The 8,524-nt window shown below is 35.8% G+C and overlaps 1 pseudogene; it reads left to right on the top strand.

The window, feature by feature from the left end:
• Positions 1–4,109: 4,109 nt before the first annotated feature.
• Positions 4,110–8,524, top strand: part of LOC150008242 (pre-mRNA-splicing factor SPF27 pseudogene) — a 68,687-nt pseudogene continuing 64,272 nt past the window's right edge.

Here is an 8,524-nt window from a genome sequence, read left to right as displayed (position 1 = left end):
TGGAGAGAGAGAACTTCCTCACCCTCCCTGAGTCTTGTTATCTTTGATGTATACTCTGAAGATTCTAGTATTAAACAGTGCTGTCAGGAGGGGGAGAAAAAAATAAGTCTCTGGCATTGGAAGTTAGGGAGAAAATCTCCAATCTGGTGCATGGTAAAAAAAAAATTGATGGAATGGTAGGCATCATATAGAGGACACATTGAAGATGGACTTTCTCAAAGGTACCTCTACTTTCAAATAAGTCATTATTCAATATTATTTCATACTATTAGTATATCTGGTTATATAGGATGAACTGATTCAGTCATCACTGTGAGATATAAATTATCATCTAGATATAATTATTTTACTTAACTCTCCAGGTATTTAGTAGAGGGGGATTAATTATTCAAATTTTTTTGCAAAAATCTTAATCATGAATTTTTTGCTGGACAACAGATTAAGCATGTGTTCCAGGAAAACACACACACACACAGAGGAAAAAATTAACATTGACCATTACCTCACACCATACAAAAAATTAACTTGAAATGCGCCATAGACTTAAATGTAAAAACTAAATCTATAAACATTGAGAAATAAAAAACTTTTTGAATTTAAAGTAGTTAAAAAAAACGTTGTAGGCCACACACAAACAGCAGAAACCATACAGGAAAAAATTTATAAATTAGATTTCATCTAAAGTAAAGTCTGCTGGTCTATAGGAAACACCACGAGGAAACAAAAATAAGCCACAGATTGAAAGAAAGCACTCAATAAGGAGTGTTAACCAAGATAAATAAAGCGCTACTATAAATCCATATTAAAGACAAGCAACCAATTGTTTAATGGGAAAAAATTGAAACAACAACTTATAAAAATGATATACAGATGTGCAATAATCACATGAAAATGTCAACGTGACTAAAAATAAAAAGAGATAATAGCAAATGATCAAATGTAGGCAAGGATGTGAAGCAACTGGAGCTCTCAGGCATTGTTGGTGGAAGTATAAAATGGTACAACCCTACTGGAAAAAGTTACGCAATTTCTTGTAAAACTAAATGTAAACTTATCTATAATCCAGCAAAGTCACTCCTGGGACTTTACTCAAGAGAAATGATAATGTGTTTATAAAAAGCATTGGACAAGAATATTTAGAGCACCTTTATTCCTAACAGACTCAAACAAACAAACAAAAATATTCATCAGCAGGAGACTGGATAGATAAATGCTGAGTGGAACATTATTTAGTAATAAAAAGGAGTTGCTATAACTCTATAATTGAAAAACAATATTCTGGAGCCAAAAAAAATATTCATCAAAAAGATGATTACCTGTCAGAGAGTTGGATTCAGCATTGACTGGGAAAAGGCATGAAGTAATATTCTGGTCTGAAGACAACCTTATTTCTATCGATATGAGTGTGTTGTACAAGTATAATGTATTTTTTCTTGCAAAAATCCTACGAAAGCTGTGAGCATATTAAAACCTAGTGAATTAATTTCATATTAAATTTATTTGGGAGAAAATATGCTCCTATCTGCAATTTACTCTGAAGCAAAACATAATACTGATGGATAGATAGAAAGATGGATAAATGAATACCGTTTTTTAAATCTCACAGTAGAATGATATGTATCCAGTGGTGCATAAATACATATTGACTATAAAATTCTTTAAAGTTTTCTCTGTGTTTGAAAACATTTACAGTAAAAGTCTTAAAAAATAATTAAACTTTGCAAGAGAAGTTAAAAATAAGCATATGTTAAGATTTTTACCATCATTAGCCATCAGAAAAATGTTAATTGAAATGCAGTGAGGTATCACTACACAGCTACAAGAATGGCTAAAATTATAAAGACTGGTGATTAAAAGTGTTGGTGAGGATGTAGAGTAACAAGACTTTTTATACTTTTATGGTAAAAACGTAAAACTATACAACCACTTTGGATAACAATTTGGAAGTTTCTTATACCATACAAATTTCAAATTCTATTTCAAACTGTTTAATTAAGATAAATTAAAACATATTTCTACATAAAGACCTGCATATGAATCTTAATAGCAACTTTATTTATAATAGCCCCAAACTAAAAATAAGTCAAATGTCTAACAACCAGTAAATGAGTAAACATATTGTAATATAGCCCTAAAATTGAATACTTCTGATCAATAATATGGAGTGAATTACTGATAGATGCAATATTATTAATGAATCCAAAATCAATATGCTAAAAAAAAGAAGGCATACCAAAAGAGTATATTTATATAAAAGTCTAGAGTAGTAAACGAATGTATGATTTTAGAAAGTAGGACCAGGTTATAAAGAAGATGAGAGAAGTTTTTGAGGTCCTTTCTTTGTAGAAGAGTGTGTGTGTGTGTGTATATATATATAGAGAGAGAGAGAGGAGTATATTCGTCAAGACTCACAGAATTACGAAGTTAAAATGAGAGTACTTCATTGTAAGTAAATTATACTTCAATATAGTTGATTAAATATAAAAATATAAATTACTGTTATTAACTCTGCTGTGAAAAATTTAAAGGATCCCATGCCTAGGGACAGAGTGATAGAGCAAAGGGCAGTGTCTCCTATAGTGTGAGGGAGATCCGCCAGCTGCTACGGTCCTAGCTCACTCTTCTCTACCTCTCCCACGAGAGGCTTGGAGGTGTACTTGACATAGAATGGCCTCTATCTTCACTGAGGGAAGGCAGTAAGAAGAATTACAAAAGGAGATAGAAAAGCCAGTATCTAATGGCTTGACATGGGAGTTATTTTGAGTGACCTTATGTCATATGGCCCAGCTTGCCCAGGTTCATTTCCTGCTTATTATTGACATCCTGGTGTAATTGCTAATACTGTCTCCTTTCACTCTAGAAGGGAATCTCGGTTTAGTCCATAAATATTATAGTTACCCATGCTTTGCCACATATTTAAAACTGATGGCTAGAATCATGATTAATGTAGGAAATCAGCTAGCTACCCCTTCCTAAGTTTGACTATTTCTTAAATTTTTAACATCTGTGCTCCACCTTCTTCTCCAAAATTGGAAACACTTTCATATACCATTTCTAGAATTTTCTAGACTGCCTGTAATTTTTTAAAAACCTATGTGTCAAGTGTAAACCTCAGAACCATACACCGAAAGCAGCTTGAACCTGTGTCATTGGTTTTGAGTTCTGACCTAGTACGTGCCACTCAACCTCATATCACACCTTCTTTCCACGTATCCTCATTGTGAACACATTTCACAGCAGTGAATGCCATCTACAATTTATTATATCTAAAACTTTTGTCAGTGTTTAGCAAGGACCTTGATTATAATACTAGAATTAATTTGAAAACAGTCCTTAAGATACTGACATGAATTCATCCCAAAAATGAGCTCATCTGTCCTTTCTAGATCTTAATAGTGTTACTGAGCAAAAAGGGGGACTCATTCACATGGCACTTGGGTGTAAGACCCAACATTTAGTATTGAGAAAAACAGGTCTTTATTTACAATATTCAACCGAAGGGAAAGAGGCTGGTAGCACTCCTTCTCAGAGCCCTGTTCTTGTCCAAGACCTAGCAATTCCTTTACTCCCCAAAAGGCTATAAGCCAACCCCAAATCCAATAGTTCCCTATTCCTTATCTGCCCACTCTCTCCTTCAGGATCTGGGGTACAATATTATCAGCCTCCATATAATAATCAAGAAAAGTGTCATGTTATACCAGATCATGGTGAAGTCCAGGAAAGGCACAAGTACTAAAAGTGTCCTCTCGGCATGTGCCAATATCCAAGATCCCAGATAGAGTCCAGGTCTACAAGGCAGAGTCCCTGGTGGCTTCAGACCCAGCTGGAGCGGGCACGATCAAAGCAGCAGCGTGCCTGCTTTCTTACCAGCCCAGGCCGCGTGGCCGAGTCATCCCTGCGAACTGCACAGCTACTTCTCACGTGGCTGCCACGCCTGCGGCTCCATTAGGCTCCTCTAACGTGCTTCTTCCATTGTACTTCTTCTCATGGAGGACGGGAGCCCTTCTTCCCTTCAGACTTCATGATGGACTGGTGGGGTCCCTCTGCAGTCCTTCAAACTGTGTGGCCCAGCACACCAAACGGCTGCCGCTTTTTGTTTAAATCCTACCATGGCCTGTGACGCAGCGGGTAGGGTGCCCAATCGTGAGCACCCTCAGGAATCTCGCACAGGCCCTGTGAGCTCTCCGCTGCCGCTCTGTGGGCTAAGTTCCTCCCATCTCCCCGGCACCAGGCAGAGGCCACAACTATCTGCATAACTAAGGAACTAGCTACCGGTCATAGATACTCAGGGTACTTTAAAAGCTGTGTTATCTCCTTCCCCCATCCCCAAAACTGGGGGCTGTGGGGAATTTGAGGGATGGGCCCCGGCTCTGTAACAATAGACCCATGTATTTCCCACCTATCAGGTTGTCTCCTCTTCCGATTGTCTGGTGGCTGTTTACATAATTTTCTCCACTGTTGTTAACAATTAGCCTCAGTATCCTACCCATGTCTGGCAGCAGCACAAATGTGCAAGAACGGCGTGCATGCTGGAATAAATTTTATGTATATCTGACTGCATAAAATGAAAGAGAGAGGGTCAGAGACAAAAAGATAGATTGCAAGAAACTTCAGTGCCTGAGGAAGAAGTACACAAAAGCAGGTATCTCCTACGGCATGCGGAGCACATTGAAGGCAAACTTCATCTAATAACGACACTAACTCAGGACAGCCCTGCTATGTGCTTTATGATTCTCATAGGAGGAATCACTGTTTTGCAGTTCAGTGCAGTTCCATAGCATAAAGGAAATCTAATTTATTAAGAGAAATACTTTACCTTAAAAAGCCATGAAAACAAAATGGCAATGCGCTCAGAGCTAAGTGGAGACCTAGGTATAGATGGATGTACCTTGTGACCCGTTCTCATAAAGTGGCAGAGCGCATTAACATTGCCTCACACTTCTGCCCGGGTACCGTTCTTCTTGTATTATTGAACAAAACTTCATGTGTACCTGCCCTTTAAACGTAAACAGGAATAATCACTGAAACTATCATCCTAGTTGACATTGTCTTATTGTTGCACCTAGTCACCAGTACCAGTTGCTAAGGGGTGTAGTGTCGGTGATTTGTTTGCAGTGCACTTCCATAAGTCACTTTTTAATTACAATATTAACTCCAACCTTAATATTAAATTGCTGGAGGAGAAGAGAAAGCTAGGAAGAAACCTGACCTAATCTGCAAAATACAATGATTAAGTGTCCTGTCTTCAGTAGGGTGCTGTAGAAAGTCAAACAATGAAATTTCCCATCATGAATCTGCCGTTCACAGGGGAGAAGCATCCAATGGCAGTACTCACAGCAACATGAGTGTCGGGCAGGAGCCAGGAGGAAATTGTAAAATGCTAGCTGCACTTTACCAGGGCTTCTTTCTTTGCTTGCTGACATAAGAAAAACATTGATTGGAATTGTTTTTCTTACAAGATGTGATATAATTCATGCATCGTTTAGAAGAAAAATCACCCTAAATTATCATCCTTATTTATAACTTCAGGGAATGTGTCAGGGTTAGTCTTATTGTTTGAGTAGCTGATTAAAAAAAATAATCAAAACAATAACACACAAACCTTTAAATTAAAACTTGATTGAAAATGAAAAATGATCCCATAACCCCAAAGTTTTTTTTCCCTATAATATGTTATTGCTTTAATAAAAATCTGTATCCTCCAACTGACCTGTTTTCCCTTTGGTAGAGATTGTAGCTACTACATAGGTAAAATAAAGACTAGAAAAGGACTTTCTCATAGTTAGTCCTGTTTTTTAAATATTTATTCTAAGACCATGATTTAATCATATAAACAATGACCAAAAAAAAAAAAAAAAGGAAGAAAGAAAATGATATGAAGAAATGACCACAAAATGTTGTGGACTTTTTTTTTTTAAACAAACATTCCCATATTGCTACACAATTGCATTTCAATATAGGCAGTATCATTCCCATTTCACAGATGAAGCAGCTGAGCAGTGGAGAATTTAAGTTAGTGTCTACAGTCACTAGCTAGTACAAAGCCAAGCCATTCAGCGCTGTTTTGCTCTCTCTAAGATTGCATGCTTGCTGTCATTGCTGTAATCCATCTCTTGCTTGGATCCAAACTCTCCAATGTCAGTGTGGAAGCCTAGGCAAGAGCGCAACCGATTGTACAAACCAGCCATGCTTCCAGCACAAGCCAAGCTTCTGATCAATATTTTCAGTGTCGCTGAAACTTATGGACATCTCACAGTTGTAAAACTTATTGTCCGTCTCTTTTTACTGGATAGCCCGCCATATCTGGAAAAGTAACTTAAAATTTTAGGCTTCTTGTTTGAAAACAATAAAACAACCTACTCAAGTTGAAAAGTGTTTATTGTTTTTCTGCTTTTAAATGTCACCACAGTGAAGAGTTCAATACCATGTTGTGCATACTTTGTTGTAGCCCATCATCTGTTCGTTTGTTTGCTTTTTCTATTAGGAAAGGTTAAAATGGGCATCTGAATTGCTAAGAACCTTCTTTGAAAGTGGTAATACCTCAGCAGGCTTCCAATGGCCTTTTAACATAGAAGCCATTTGGGAATAACTACTTTATAGTAATCATATTAATATATATTGAAGTTTGTCACCCTTCCCCCAAAATCCCTCACTTCATCACATCTATAAACATTTAGCTTACTGCATCTATATCTCTTGACTTCAATGATTATTCATTTTACTCCACTGATGTAGCTTTTTGCCCTCCATCCAGAAAATAATGGACAAAACATGTGATTCTTTGCTCATTTCTCTGACTAGTCTTTAGCTCACCTACCCCTGTATTCCACCTAACATTTTTTCTCGTTCTCTTATTTTGCTAAATTATTTGTCTCAAGAGAGAAGCACACAGCAATAGAAAAACATAATTCAAGCCTTGAGCCAGGCAGACATGTATTCAAATCTCCAGTTTGCCACCTACTAATTGTGTAAAATTTAACAAGTTATTTATGTTTTCTGAGCACCACTTACACCTCTGTAAATCGTGGAGAGATGTAAATGATAATACCTCCTTCAAAGAGTTGTTGTAAGAATTAATTTAAAAAAACGTAAAAAACACTAAGCAAAGTGGAACATAGAAATTTAATAAATGACAGTTAATTTTTATCATGAATGATGATGAAATCAACTCCCATTTCTTCCACTATTACTACTGTGGAAAGCATTTCATATCCCTATCTTCAGTAATGTCCAACTTTATCTTAAAGTTCTTTTTCTTTTTTCAACAAATCTGGTCAAATATTTTGAAATACTATTTCACTTTCTCCTCCCTCATTGGATTGATTTTAGGCTGTGGATATATTTATGTTTCTGAAGAACATTTCTCAATATGCTATTGCCTCCAGCATCCTACACCTATTCTTACTTTTCCCTTAATTAAATATTTTCAATGGTGTTGACTTTCTGTCAAATAAAGTTAAAATTCCCCATCAATCCATTCATCCATCCTTCTACTCATTTTCCATGATGACTTTGTATATTTTGTTCTTTGCCTAGACTTCTTTAGCGAGTATTTGTATTTGGCTAAGCGTTCTTCACTGTTAAGTTTTGATTCAAAAACTTTATTAACCTTACCTTCTTCAATTAATTATAAAGCGTCTTCTATTATCTACATTTTGTATTGTAGCCTAGGTATTCACATATTTGCATTTGTGTGAAATCTCCTCTTTTAGGTATTAGATCTCATTAAATTTATATTTATATTCTATTATTATCCTTCAGAATATAATGCTTGTACCTAAATAGCTTTAATATATATGAGATGATTGAATTTGTACATATGTAAATGTAGCCTACACTCATACTAAAATAAATATATGTGTTCAATCTCCTCATGATTCATACTTACAAAGGAAATGGTTTTTGATAAGTTTCTTAGATGATTAATAATGAGGTATTGAACTCTTTTCTTTGGTTTTTCTAAAACATATATTTTGCAGCTGGTTTATATTGGAAGTTTTCTTGTCTGTACGCCCAGACTATACATATTTTACTGGTTGCCAGTTAGAAGGGTAGAAACTACTAGGCCTTGGATGGGAAAAAAGTATTAAAATAGTACATAAAACTTTTTTAAAATTCATCTTCATGAATTCTATTTCTATTTTCAATTCTATTCCATTGGTATCATTAATGTAGGTTTCCTTACATTAGAAAAATGTGAAATCAGGCCATTTTGTAAATGTATTTGTGTGTGTAGAGCCATCCATGTTTGGGGAATTTACTCAGGGTTTTGGGTTGCTTTCAAAAGACCAAAACAATCTATTCACATTAAACAATGTTCAGTGGGAATATAAACATTTCTAGGCTTCTACTTTGGTAGATAGTTACATACCTAGATATGATTAAATATATTTAGAAATATGCTTAACTACTGCTGAGTTTGGTGCATGCCCAAACTTTAGGCATAAGTCTTCTTAAGGCACATTGGATCTCATGAGCACTAGTACATGTCTAGGAGTTCAGAGAAATTGGCAGAGAAAGTATG

This window comes from Furipterus horrens, unplaced genomic scaffold (genome assembly GCF_987537825.1).
Source record: "Furipterus horrens unplaced genomic scaffold, mFurHor1.1.pri manual_scaffold_5, whole genome shotgun sequence".
NCBI lineage: Eukaryota > Metazoa > Chordata > Mammalia > Chiroptera > Furipteridae > Furipterus > Furipterus horrens.
This window is presented reverse-complemented; position numbering and strand designations above follow the sequence as displayed.